We start from the raw sequence: 13,302 nt of genomic DNA on the forward strand, positions 1-13,302 counted from the left end.
AAGAAATGTTCATCAGTCTACACTCTGGGACACACAGGCTGAGCTTCCACAGCGGAGCCAGCTGTGCCACATCACAATTGTTCACTTTATCCATGTTGCATCTCATCACTCCTCTCTTGCTCCAGCAAGGATGACCATGTTTTGGTCAAAAGTTGTTCACTTGTTTTTCAGGACTGTTTGAAGTCAGGACAAGGGAGGAGTGAGAGTGTGCAAGTGGAGCTGAAGAAGGTTAGGGAAGTTAGGGCTGCTTTGGCTCCAGATTAGAGTGGTTTAAGTCATTTTCTGGTTTGAGTATTGCTGCATTTTCTGGAAATTTTATTTAAAAATAAGTTATTCAAAAAAGTGATTTTCACTGCTTTGTGAGAGAAATATATACCAGTCAATAAAATGATGACAATAAAATATATCTAACTCTCCTAGAAAACTCTAGTGTAAATGAACATTTATTTACATCCCAATCTCCCAAAGTTCAGAAGCAAAATTTTGAATTTAAAGATATCCTGAGGACGTCATCCTATTTACAGCACTCAGAAGCAAATAAGTCTGTGAGATCAAGCACAGACAGACATGTTCGCATTTTTAGTTAAACCTTACCTTTTTCTGTGCAACAACATAAATCATTCCCTCAAATAAACATATGCTCCTGTTGTCTGGCCTGCCACAGTGACCAAAGTTTCATCACCCATGATCTGTTTTTGAAATCTCATGCCCTTGTACCTCTGACTTGAGCATTGCCGGCTCTGGCTCCATCCTGCCTAAGCCCATTGCGTTCCGGCGTCCCCTGAGGTGACAAGGAGGGATCCTGGCTGTCACTGACTGCTCCTCTTGTCCTCCTGTCCCTGCTGGCTCCAAGCACGTGCTGTTCCTCACAGAGCTGCACAGGGGGACAGTGTTTTCAGCAACAGGGACAGTGGGAGAGAAAATAAAGGGAAAAAGAACAAATAGAGGGGAAAAAAGCCAAATGGAATTTTATGGAATTTCTCACATCTTTCTCTCTGCAGAAAGCTTTTACACCCCTGCCAGTATTACAGGAGTGCTGCAGCACCATAATGGTACTGGACATTAATGAGTAGCCTTCTCCCAAGTGAAGGGGATCCTGACTAGTTAGCAGTGAGGTGGATTAAAAGCCAAACTTGATTTCCTGCTACCACCACAGTGGTGTTGGTATTGATTACATAACCCTGAAGGGCTGAATTATGTGTGATGCTCTTGTCTGGAATCACACTGAACTGCTCAACATTCATTTCCTCAGCTCCTGCTGCATGTCCCTGTGCCAAATGACAGCCTAGGGTTAGAAAGAGAAGGGCAGATAGAGCTGGAAGGAACATGGGGGAAAGGAGGTGGCACTTTTCCCACTGGTGATGACTGGAGTAAAATATTCCCAGACATATTTGCCACAAGAAGTACTATACAAATTTACCACTATACTATTTACCACTATTGAACCTTGCCAAGCTTGAATTTCAATTTAACAGCAATTTAGCAAGAATTACATGTGTTTGTCCCAAATCCAGCCTTATATCTTGGTTGGTGGATGCCTGGTAGAGCTAGTCAGCTTGTGTCTTCTCTCATCCATCTCGTATATATAGTTTCCTTTGGGATGGTGGACAGGTAGCCATGCAAGGAATTATTTAGACATAAGTCTATCTTTTGCTTTCATGCCATTCTCTCCTCTTGCAATTCAGTTTAAGGTTGTATTTCTGGTCGATATATTTTAAATAAGTATTGACTAAATCTGCAAGAGAAATGAGTAATATTTCTCTAAAACTTAATGATAAGCCAAATCCAGAAGATTTGAAGAATTTGGTACACAACTGATGAGAGGAATAGATTTTAAAATACTACAAATTTTAGCATGTCTTTTCAGGTCCTGCTGGAGAACTGTATAAAAGGAAGATTTCTGATTATCTTCATGGCACTGAATCATAGTAGAAAGACCCTTTTACCATACACACATAATTTGTCCTACCTTTCTTTTTTTGTTATGTAGGAGAAGGGCAGTACTGCTAACTGAATGTTTTTTGAAGCACTGGGGTTTTTTTGATCATAGCATAATGAGGTTTCTTAAATTGCAGACAAACCAAACAGCTTCATTCATTTTAAGAGCATAACGTTTAGAGAAGTTTGCACCTTTTTTCTTTAATTATTAAATTTTATTACTTTAATTATGAAATAACACCTTTATTGCTTTAATTATTTACATCATGGTTGATCTCTTGTTTACTCCTTGTCTTGTTTCCAGATGAGGACAGTGATACTGCAGATAAGCTGGAAGGGACTTCAGTACAGATATATTTCTATCTTTTGTCACTGTTTTAATACATCTTTCTTGAAAATATTTTTGGCATTTACCAGCAAAACAGTAATTATTTTTCTGAGTTTATGTTTTTTGAGATAAGATATCTGGGTAAAGGCTTTCATATAAACATGGTTCTAAAGACACAGGATTGTAGTACTGCATTAGGCAGTCTATACAGTTAGAAATGAGAGTAAATATTGTTCAGTCTTAAAGCAAAACAAAATTAAAACTCCAATCCAGTCCTTGATGTTATTTACTATGATAGCAGGCCACATCCTACTTTGTTTTTTTACTCAGTTACACCAAATAAGCTAGAGGTATTGAAAGTAAAATTAATAGGATTCTTATCTACAGAAATGAAACTTTGTATCATATTAATCCTGAAAGAATTAAGAAAGTTCCTTGTATAGTCCTCAAATACTTTTTTTCTCTAATGCATTTTTCTTTAGCAACTCCAAAAATATGTGACAATCAAGAGATAAATTATTTTATCAGTGCTTATTTGGGATGGCTTTGTAATGCAGCTGTATATTTATGAATTGCCAAAAGAGTCCTGTAACTGTTAGGCTGAAAAGATCACGTTATTATATGTAACTTTCCTTCGTGTCTTAGGTAACTTATGGGAATGGTGTGAGCCTGAAAACAGGTGTGGCTTTTAATATCCCAAATTAATATGTATGTACTCTGAATTATATTTGAGTCTTTAAAATTGCAGCTTACTTGTATCACTGTGCTGTTTCAGAAATAGAAAAAAACATGATCTAAGAAATTCCTCATGTAAAATCTTCTTAATGTATCTTTGATATAAGTGGATTTCTACCAGGTATAATTGAATTAAGGAATATATGGAATAAATTTTTAAAGCAGGCATGAATGCTTATTTAACCTTCAAGTGAGATTAGATAACAAGTGGTTGAAAAGAAAGCATTCGTAGTTGACACAATTTTTTGGGATTGCTGTTGATTTCTAATGCTTGATAGATTTAATTGCATATCAACTTTTTCCCCTTTATGTCCACTTGTTTGAGAGACTCAAGGTGATATTCATGGGAGGATTTTGTAAACTTGTTGCTGGTAGCTGGAAGCCACATGTGGAAAGAGTAAAAATCAACGCTTTTATTTGACAGCCAGTAGGTAGCCACCTGCTCTTGTGGCTACCTACTGGCTTTTTCTTGGTGTTTAAGTAGTGGTGATGATAATTCTGAATTGTTATTGCTACTATCAAATTGTTTTCAATAAGTTTATCCTGCAATAGTATTTTACCTTCTGTAGTATACCTGGAACCCATGTCTCTGAATTTTGTCATTTTTCAAGAAGCTTGTCTTTGCTTCTGTATCAATGCTAAAACATTTGGTTCTTGTTTGGTACAGCTTGCTCTGATTTATGGTTAGTATCAAAGTGATGTGAAGGATATCAGACCCTAAATACCTTTTGAGCTGTCTGCTTGTATTCCTACCCCTAACATGCTAAACAGAAAAGCTGGACAAATAGTAGAAGGGAGAGGTAGCCTAAAATGTTGCTATAGGCCAGTGGTGCATGAGTCTTTGATCATTAGCATGCTGTATGGTGAATTTCCTTTCATCCTCAGTGAAGCCATTTCGGCTGCAGAAGCAAATAGAACAGCAAACATTGTAGCAGACTCTTCTTTTTCAGAGAGGGGGATAGAGTGAACAGTAAACATACTTTGATCCTGTATTTCAAACTGACCGAAAATGTGTGAGTTATACACATTCTTCACTGTAGGGTCTAAAAAGAGTGCTAATGAATAGGTATGTATGTATGTATTATGTATATATATTTGAAAATGTCTGGGTTTTAAGTGATATTTGAGGGTATTAATCCATGCATCTTGCAAAAGGGATTCTTGGTTGCATACTGATGTCTGAACAAAGTTATTTCTGTTCTGCTGTGGTTTTTTTTGTGCAAGTACAGGCTGCCTCTTCATATAATGTGCCAATGCACAGCTCTACATATAGGGATACTTGGTTCACAGACACTAAGATCTGTATCTAGTAAGACAGCAGAAAGGACTGGTTATATTCCTTTAGCACACCTGGTAGGTAAGGATAGAATTAATTAACATAGTTTTTTGCTAAAAAGTGTGACATGCCAGTCCATGACAGCAAAAAGTGTTTGTTCCTGATGACAGTCATTCTCTTTCTGCTGCTTCAGAAGGCTTCCCTGAAGGAATTTTAATTGATCTGCACTTACCCAAAATAAATCAGAAACACTGCTGTATCCTAGAGATTAAAGCAAAAGAGAAGATATTGGAATACAGAGTATATGATTTTTAAGGTTTACTTTGAGATGAAACTTGGGAAATGGAGATGCTGACCTGCATTTATATAAGTGTTGAACTGAATGGGAACATATGGATGAAGTTAGACTCAAACCCATGAGACCAGTGAACAACTTGAGAAGCAGAACCTTGCTTTGTAGCCCTCTGCCCTGGCTGCTTTGGGACTGTGGGCTAGGGAGAGGAAGGCTACTGCTGCTTTACAGTAAGACTTTGCTACCTCATTTGATTTGATTTTTTTTTCAGTGGTGATGGTGTTTTGGAAAAATCAATCAAATTTATTAAAGTGAAGTACAGAGAACCATGGGATTTCACTTTGGTGTTCAAAAGGATCTAGCCTGTACTTCAAATGCAACTAAGACTAGACTCCTGTGTACCTAATGCAGTGATTCTCATTATTGTGAGTGGTGAATAGATAAAATAGATATAAAATTTGTTGAATTAGCACTAACATAAGTAAATATACATGGAGATAGGATTGGTCATCCTGGTTCAGACCAATGTCTGTCTCCAGTGATGGCTGTCTTCCAAGGATACCTCCACCTTCCTCTTGACTTAGGAAACATCCTTGCATAAACTGCATCCTTGGGAAGAAGTTCACAGTTCTGTCACACAATTTGTGGAGAAGAAACTCCCATTTTTCTTCTGAATGTAGCTTTTATGTGGTAGTTCTTGATTTCAAAGGATAGGGAACATACAATATCTATGCAGTCTTTCCATCTTCAGACCTTGTTGTTTTCTATCATGCCCTTTCTTAAGTCAGCTTTTTTCCAGTCTGGATATTGGAGGCATACTGAATTCTTCTTCATATATGGAAACTGTTTTAAGCCTTTGATCTTGTATCTTTTCTCCTCTTACCTGTTGTAATTAGTTCTGTTTTTTTGTGTCCTGTGCTGGTCAAGAGAGGGGTGCACATTTTTAAGATAGGGGTTAATAAGTGGCAAATGACTTGTTATGTTTGGCCTTTATTGTTTTCTAAATAATTTTTAGCATTTAATTTATAGATTTGACTCTGATGGAGTGGTGAGTTTTACATTTTAATGAAGAAATTTCAATGAGACCTATGTATCATAAGCCCCAGGTCTCCCTTTCTGAGCAGTAAAATGTAGTACAATAGAGAGCTCTTTTGTTTAACAGAATATTCAGATTAGAGTGTTTATCGATACTGGCTAGGCAGGATGATTTATAGTGAACCTGTGCTCAACAAATTGTGATTTCCTGCTGGATCCCAGCCAAAAGTATTCACAGTGTCTTTGTGGTACAAAATAAATAATCAATAATGTGAAATAATCCTTTAACTTGTACACTTGCTTTTTCAAAGAAATACAGTCTTGTTATTATGAATCTCAGAAGTGAAGCAGGTGACTGCTCTAGGAATAGTGACTACTTCCCATGTCTCATACAAAGAAAGAAAGATGTGAAAAGTGTGGGATTTTTTCCTAGGAGTGCAATACATGTGCATAAGGATGACGCTGAAGTGTGTTTTAAAGAGATGGTTGTAATACTTTGCAATAAAACACAATATGGATGCTTGCACTTACTGTGTTCCTTTCTCTTTTTACGCTTAGATAACTTCAAGTGAGAGTTAAGGACCTTTTGTCCTCATCTGCCATAGCTGTGACAGACACTTTTGGAAGGAGGACCACTTGAGCAACAAGGAAAAGACCTTCTCAGAGCACAGCAAAGTGACAAAGTGACTCTGAAGAAATGTAAGTGATTTATAACTGAGCTGTAGCTATGTTTCTACTGTGGATTTATATGCCCTGTGGGAGGAATACAGTACCCCATCACTGAAACATATTGCTTATGTAAAATATGGTTTAGGAAAAAAAAAATTGTGGACCATGCAGAAAATACATACCCTTTTGATGTCTGTGATGGCAAGCTATACTACAATTTTTTTTTTCTCCAAATGGCAATTGTTAATGGGATTGAAGTGCTGTAAGGATCAAAAAACTGGTTTTCTACCATTTTCTATTTATCTAGATTTTGGTCAATTTAGATACATAGAAACTAAGTAGCTGTATCTCAGTCATTCTAGACTGTGCTTACCCTTAGGAGAGGGGAGGCATCTCCAGAGGCCAATCCATTTCATCCTAAAAGCAGTGCCTAAGGAATGCAGCATTGCTTGCTGAGTAGCTTGTGTTCACTGCTTAGCTTTAGCCTAAATGTTCAGTGGATACTTTAACCTGGCATGTCCCTATAGGATGCAGTGCCAGCTTCTTTTCTCCTCCCCACATTGCCATTCTCCCTCACTCAGCATGTGTAACTGTTTGTAAATTTGGAGAATGGATCAGACTAAAAATAGCCAATTATTTGTTTGGTTTTGTTTTCAGTTGGGTTTATCCCAGCCTTCTCCCATATGGCTGTCCAGGGGCTGTCACTGGCACAAAGGGTGATGTGAGTGGGAATTAGCAGCCAAAAGTGTGCAGGAGCACGTGATGGCAGCTGTGCTAGTTTCTGCTGCTTAAATTCCTTGGTGAGCAATAGTCTTAGACCTTATAGATATTTTTAGTGCTTTGCCATTTATAAGAGTTAAAAAATATGTGAGGCGCCCTTACTTACTATCTAATGGGGAACTACTGTTTTGTTGTGCACTTCATACTGTGATAGTGCTGTCTTTTGTGTCCTTTGTAAATGAAAATTCTGGTCTCCAAAACCAGTAAATGGTCATAAGTGGCTAGCAAGTAAGCAGGTGTCATGCCATGATTTATAGTGCAGGCATGATGCTGTGTAATTCATACATGCATACATAAATTCTGAATTCTGAAGATGGTAGCCTGATTTTGTGTAGCGCCAAACATGACGTGTGGGTTGGGTGATATCCAATGGTTAGTGGCTGGACTAATTTAGGCTCAAGATCCTTGTCTCCTGAACAGTGAAATGCTAAGTAACATTTCATTCTCACAGTAAATACCAGATGGGAGGATGTAGAGAAGACAGAGCTAGACTTCTCTCATTGACACCTGGTGACAGGATGACAGGCAGTGGGTACAAACTGCATACAGATTATTAAATGTTTCCATTGAAAAATAGTATAAAAAAGCTTCCTAATCTTGAGGATGGTCAGACATTGGAGAGGCTTGCCCAAAGAGGCTGTAGATTCCCCATCCATGGAGATACTCAAAACCCAAAAGGACAAGCAGCCTGCTGCATCTGATCCTGCTTGATCAGGGTTTTAGATTCAATGAACTACTGAGGTCTCTTCTAATCTCAGCTATTTTATGATTTTGGAGGTGTTTATAGGTAAGCTAAATCAGAAATATTCTGCTATTTTATGACAATTTTTAATTTTTTTTTCTATTTTGAAATATTTAGTTATTCAGTTTAGTATTTTACTTAAGTTTTGGCAAACATAAGATATGGCAGAATTTGCAAGCTTTCTAAAATGTGTTAAATTATATTTAAAGACTTGTGGCTGTAACTATGAAAATCACATTGAAGCCTGTGAAATTATCTTTTAGCTTTGAATTAGCACCAGGTTTCACGTGTTGTGAGCAGTCACATGATGGGGATTTTAGATGTTTAAGAATAGCATCTTTTCCCCTCGATCCATAGCAAGAATAATACATTTTTAGTATCATTTTGTGCTTGGGAAAAAAAAAAAAGGCAAAACATAACTAGAAACAAACTCTTGCAGGTGAGCTCCATTAATTCACAATAGAAATAGCTGTCTTCCTGAAGTTTCTTTAGAGATCAATGAGACCTATAAAGTGACCTAAGAATTTCATTATAAGCTCTGTTGTCAGATACTTGCAAATGGCCAATCTGGGACAGTCCACACTTAAAGAGGATGCCAGTATAAACGTTTAATAACTGGGCAAATGTACAGGTAGACTTCACAGATAGCCTTCTATCTTCTGTGAATGTGTGATTGAGGGGATTCATTATGTTTTCAAATACTTAGGAGCAAGGAACTCTCCTCTTCAAATGTCAGCTTTCTTGAATTTTAACTTTGATTAATCTGGCAGACTTGTTCTGCCCACAGTTTTGCTATAGCCTGAGTGTCTTTGCAAAAATTTCTGTGAGATGGGTATATCATTCCTGAAAATGGGAAAAAAACAGTCAGAAAAAAGGTCTGTGACCTCTTCTTTGCTTTTGAGCAAGGACTTGGAATTTGAAAGGGAAACTTTAATGGGTTATAAGATGTGTCTTTTGCCATGCCTCTGAATGTCTGTCCTTATTGCACTGAATTATAAGCTTTTGAAAATTGCTGCTTACTCATACACAGAAGAGGCATATTACTTTGTCAGCATATTCTGAAAATAGCCCTTGTATATTCTTAATCTTCTAGAAATGACTGAGTCTGTCCTGCCTTGGAGATCAAACGCTGTATGACATTTCAAATTTACAGATCCCCTGCTATTTTCACAAAAGGGTCTTGTTTTTTTAATTTTTCTGGGACAGTGTATTTTGATTCTTACACTTGATGGTAATTCCAGTTTTCTGTATTTTATGCTTACTTTTCCCAAATGCTATTTGAGAAGGATGTCAAGAATGGGATTAATTTCCCATGATGTTAGCCATCTAAACCTATAGGTGGTATAAATCTGAGCTGGTCACCATAGGCTTCTTTAGTCAGTGAAGAGAGATGGAGACTTCCAGGGGGGGATTCCCATAGCCTCTTTCTATTTCTGTCTTTAGATAAGACAATTCCTTCTTTAGAGATGCCTGTTTCTTGTCACTTGCAATAAAAGCAACCTAAGGTGACTGGCACCAATTTAGACTTTTAACTTTCCTATTAAATACTAAGACAGATACATTCCTTCTCATGTGACATAACTTGAGACTTAAGAGGCAGAAATGTTGTCACTGACATTCACAGAAACATCCTGCTTTCACACTGGTAAACAAAATTATTTTAATTTTTTTTTCTTTATTGTTAAGGTGATATGCACAAGCTTATTAAAAGGACATTTTCCTTATCTCTTAAATATTGTGTGTAACCATTAACAATGAACTTCAAATGCCATTTTAATATTAACTATGAAGTATCAATAAATTGTGGGTGTTTTCTGATGTTTGGTTTCTATCTAGGTTGAGAAATGCAAATGTTTTAAGTTTATGTAATTACTTAATTTCTAGTAAGGTAATAAAAGAGATGTATCATGAGATTCTGGCATTGTTGCCTTTTAGATTGCAACAGAAGATTGAAAGAACCTGGTGCTAATATAACAGACAAAAATGCACTTTTAGTTAATTTAAGAACAAGAATTTAGGTGGCTTTCCATTTGAAACAATTTGCTCTACTACCAACTTATTTTGATAATGTGTTCTATTAAATGAGACTGTGATGAAATGCTGTTTTCCATGTGTATTGAAGTATTTTAGATTTCCTTAGTAATTTAAACTGTAGTCTGTACTTGGATAATGGCAACTACATTGGCTAACCCAGGATAACAGAGCACCTTCTTCAGTCCCACTTCTCCTGGGTAAGGGCTGTATGTGGGGAGCCCTTTCTTGCCAAGGAATAGTTGAATGTGTCTAAAAGGCATTAGAAGTAAAGTATGCTGGCTCTATTTGCTTTTTAGCTAAAATGTGGGCATATGAAATAGAAATTGTGGCCTAATTTATTATCGGATGTCTTTTTATGTCTAATTGCCATGTATTTGAATTATTACCTGGAGGGGCTAGACTTACCTAGACTTATACACATTTATAACATCACTGTGATGAGACTATGGGCAACAGTTGAATTTGCTTCAAAGGTGGTCTCAGTTATTCTTGTCCTGTTCAGAAGTGCACAGGACTGCTCATGGTAAGCACTGTTTTTGTACTTCCACTCATAGTTGACTCACTAACCCTTATTGGGGTGTATAAATTTTTCTCTTATGTATAATTTTGCTTTCAATATTACATTTTGTATTAGAGGTGTATATTTCATTTTGCTTCCATCCTTTCACTGTTACTTAAAGTGGTACATTTAGTTCAGTATTGCATAGTAGCAGCATGTATGTATTATAGCGTAAAACTACAGCAAATACTGATTCCTGGAATATACATTTGGCCGAGGAAGCACTTATTTTAAAATTTTTTTTAAAGAGTGTTGCAAATTGGCCTAAAGAAGGTACTTAGAGAATGGAGGCAACCTTATGTTAGTAATTTGTAGTTACTTTCTCTTTCTCTGTCTGTTCCTTCTAATATTTGCACAAAATAACTTTCACCAATGTTTGTATCGCAGTATCACTAAGTTATGTGTTCTAAACAAGAACAAAATATTTCCCTTAGAAACACTGTTACATCAGTACTTGCTGGCCAAGATTCTCGCTGGTAAATACACAAAGCTTCACCAAAGCTGGCAAGCTCTCTCTTTGTAGTTGAAACAAGTTTTATAGGTTTTATTTTTTTTCAAGCCTGTAAGATTGTCTGACTTTATTTGGATGGTGTTTGTATTATTCCCATTCTTCTGCAACTTTAAGAATTTTTAGTTTTGAGTGAAATTTTATGCTTTATCACAAAAAACCCAAAAGACCCTAGTTCTGAGAAAATGAAAAGGGCAGTTCAGGCAAGGTGCCACTAAACAGCGGATGTTTGAGTACTGAAGAACTGTGCCTATTTTTATTGAACTGTACATTTTATGACACTTTGTCCTGACCCTGTTCGAGGGTTAAACTGAGGAGATCCAACAGTCTGAGAATATCTGGGTTCACTGAATGAATCTGAGTATAGAAACCTGAGGAGTATCTGTTCAAGAAACACATTAATGACGGTAACAAAGTTAACAGAACAAGTATTTTCCACAGCATAGGCATCTAAGTCAGCAGGGGCTTTTTAATAAGAGAAAATTTCACATAGGCTCAATCCCATTCCATGCAGAAAGTGAATCAAGCTCCTTTCACACTGTTATTCTGACTCAAAATTTAAAAGCAACCTGAAGTTTCAAATAGGGAAAAGGGAGAGATGTTTTGACTGTTGCAGACATTTTTAGAAAGCATCAATATGTGTTGATAGTTGTTCTAAAACTACCTATGTGTTAATCATCTTGTCTCAAGTTACAGACAAACAAGAGAGAAAAGGAAAGTTTTTGCCAGCATATCCTAATTTCCTCAGCCTATATAATATCTCTTTTCTCTAGAGGACTTCGGATTAGATTCCAGATTGGAATCTAATTTGAATTGGTTGAGACCATCAATTGATTGGACTTTATGCCATTCTGTCAATTTCATTCATTTTCTACTTCGTGAGAGGTAGAGTCTTATTACTTTGATTTGAGAGATCTTTCGTGTGGTATAAGTGAGTGAAAGCTGAATAAGGACGCCAGCTAAGCAGATGACTTTTGCTAAAATTACATTTTTATGGAGTCTGGTGTCCTGCATGCAGTTACAGTTCCCTGACATTGAGTTGAGCTGTTCAGGAACTGGAAATACATTTTTAATGGAAGAGAATATTCTTCATAGAAGATCCGTAGATGTTTCTAAAGAATTACTGTCTATTGGAAGACAGCTGCCTTGTTACTCTCCAGAGGTGGAAGCATTTGGGTGGTAATGAAGGGATTCTTGTATACAGCTAACAAAGCATGGGGACATACTTTGGGGCATAAGTCATAACATGTAATAATATTAATAATACACTGCATCTGAGGATTTCACAGAACTTTACAGAAGACATCAATGAATTAATATGATCTTAGCCCCCTGTGAAGCTCTGCTAAGATGGGTGTGTTGAATGCAGAAATGCCATCTCATTTTTATGGTAAGTTGGTTACTGTACCTTTGCTGCACACAGGTAATTCAGGAAGTTATCAGTATTTTCCACAGGGAGCTCATAAGGTATAGAGAAACAGGTTGACTTGGTCTGGGCAAACAGTAACTCCAGCAGGAGCATTCCAACACCAAAACCATCCCAAACAGCCTGGCTGTTTGCAGTGATAGTTGGCTCAGGCTGCTGGATCTCTGCTGATGTACAGCTTGAAGTGCTGTGTAATACTACAGAAGATAACACTGTGCAAACAGTGCAGTTGGAACCTGGCCATTTAGTGTAACAATTTCACAAGTTCTGATATGCTGATGCATGTGTATGTCAGAAAAGCAGCACATTTTTATATGTTAAAACCATTGGTAGGAGATAACATTAGACAAAAACAACTTTTCAAGGGCAAGACACAAACACTATAGTTGAAAAGTATAAGAGCAGAAACCATCTGCTGTGTAGTGTGTTTTGATGAAAACACACATGATGGAAACCAAAACTAATTAAACAGTTATTCCACTATGCAATTTTTATATGCAATCATATTTTAAAAATTATTTTGGAGAGACAATTGTAAAAGGCACTTTGGGTTTTGCCCCTTCAGCACTGCTGCCTGTTTATGGCTGCCTTTGGTACATCCTATGTTCCTAAGGACCAGTCATTCACCTCTTGTCCCTCCTGTTGAAGGAGATATCAATAGTACCTTAAAAGTGTTCTTTACTATTTTTCCATTCTAAACCTCATATTATGAGTTAGTGAAATATAAAATTGCTTCTCTCCTTTATCTGTAGCCACAAATGAAAACATGTAGGTTCTCAACTGACACAAATTTGGCGAAAATCATATTTTTAAATAGAAACCAAGTATGGGTTATGCTAATAGGACCTCATTTGTAATTTAAACTGAAGCCGTTAACATTCAATAATGGAGCCATACATCAAGGAGTTTTCTGCAAAAACAGAAAAATACTAATTCTTCATCCTCAGATCTGCAAATCCAGACTGATGGGATTTCAGCCC

The 13,302-nt window shown here is 36.8% G+C and overlaps 1 protein-coding gene across 14 annotated transcripts in view; it reads left to right on the plus strand.

Annotated features, from left to right (window-relative positions):
* FOXP2 (forkhead box P2) overlaps positions 1-13,302 on the plus strand; it is a 402,265-nt gene that overhangs the window by 55,220 nt on the left and 333,743 nt on the right. For all 14 annotated transcript variants that reach the window (XM_074539930.1, XM_074539911.1, XM_074539921.1 and 11 more), the window contains one exon: positions 6,163-6,303. The gene's annotated coding sequence lies outside the window, so the exon portion shown is untranslated. The remainder of the gene's footprint in view (positions 1-6,162; positions 6,304-13,302) is intronic.

The sequence above is a fragment of the Zonotrichia albicollis genome, chromosome 4 (assembly GCF_047830755.1).
Source record: "Zonotrichia albicollis isolate bZonAlb1 chromosome 4, bZonAlb1.hap1, whole genome shotgun sequence".
Taxonomy (NCBI): domain Eukaryota; kingdom Metazoa; phylum Chordata; class Aves; order Passeriformes; family Passerellidae; genus Zonotrichia; species Zonotrichia albicollis.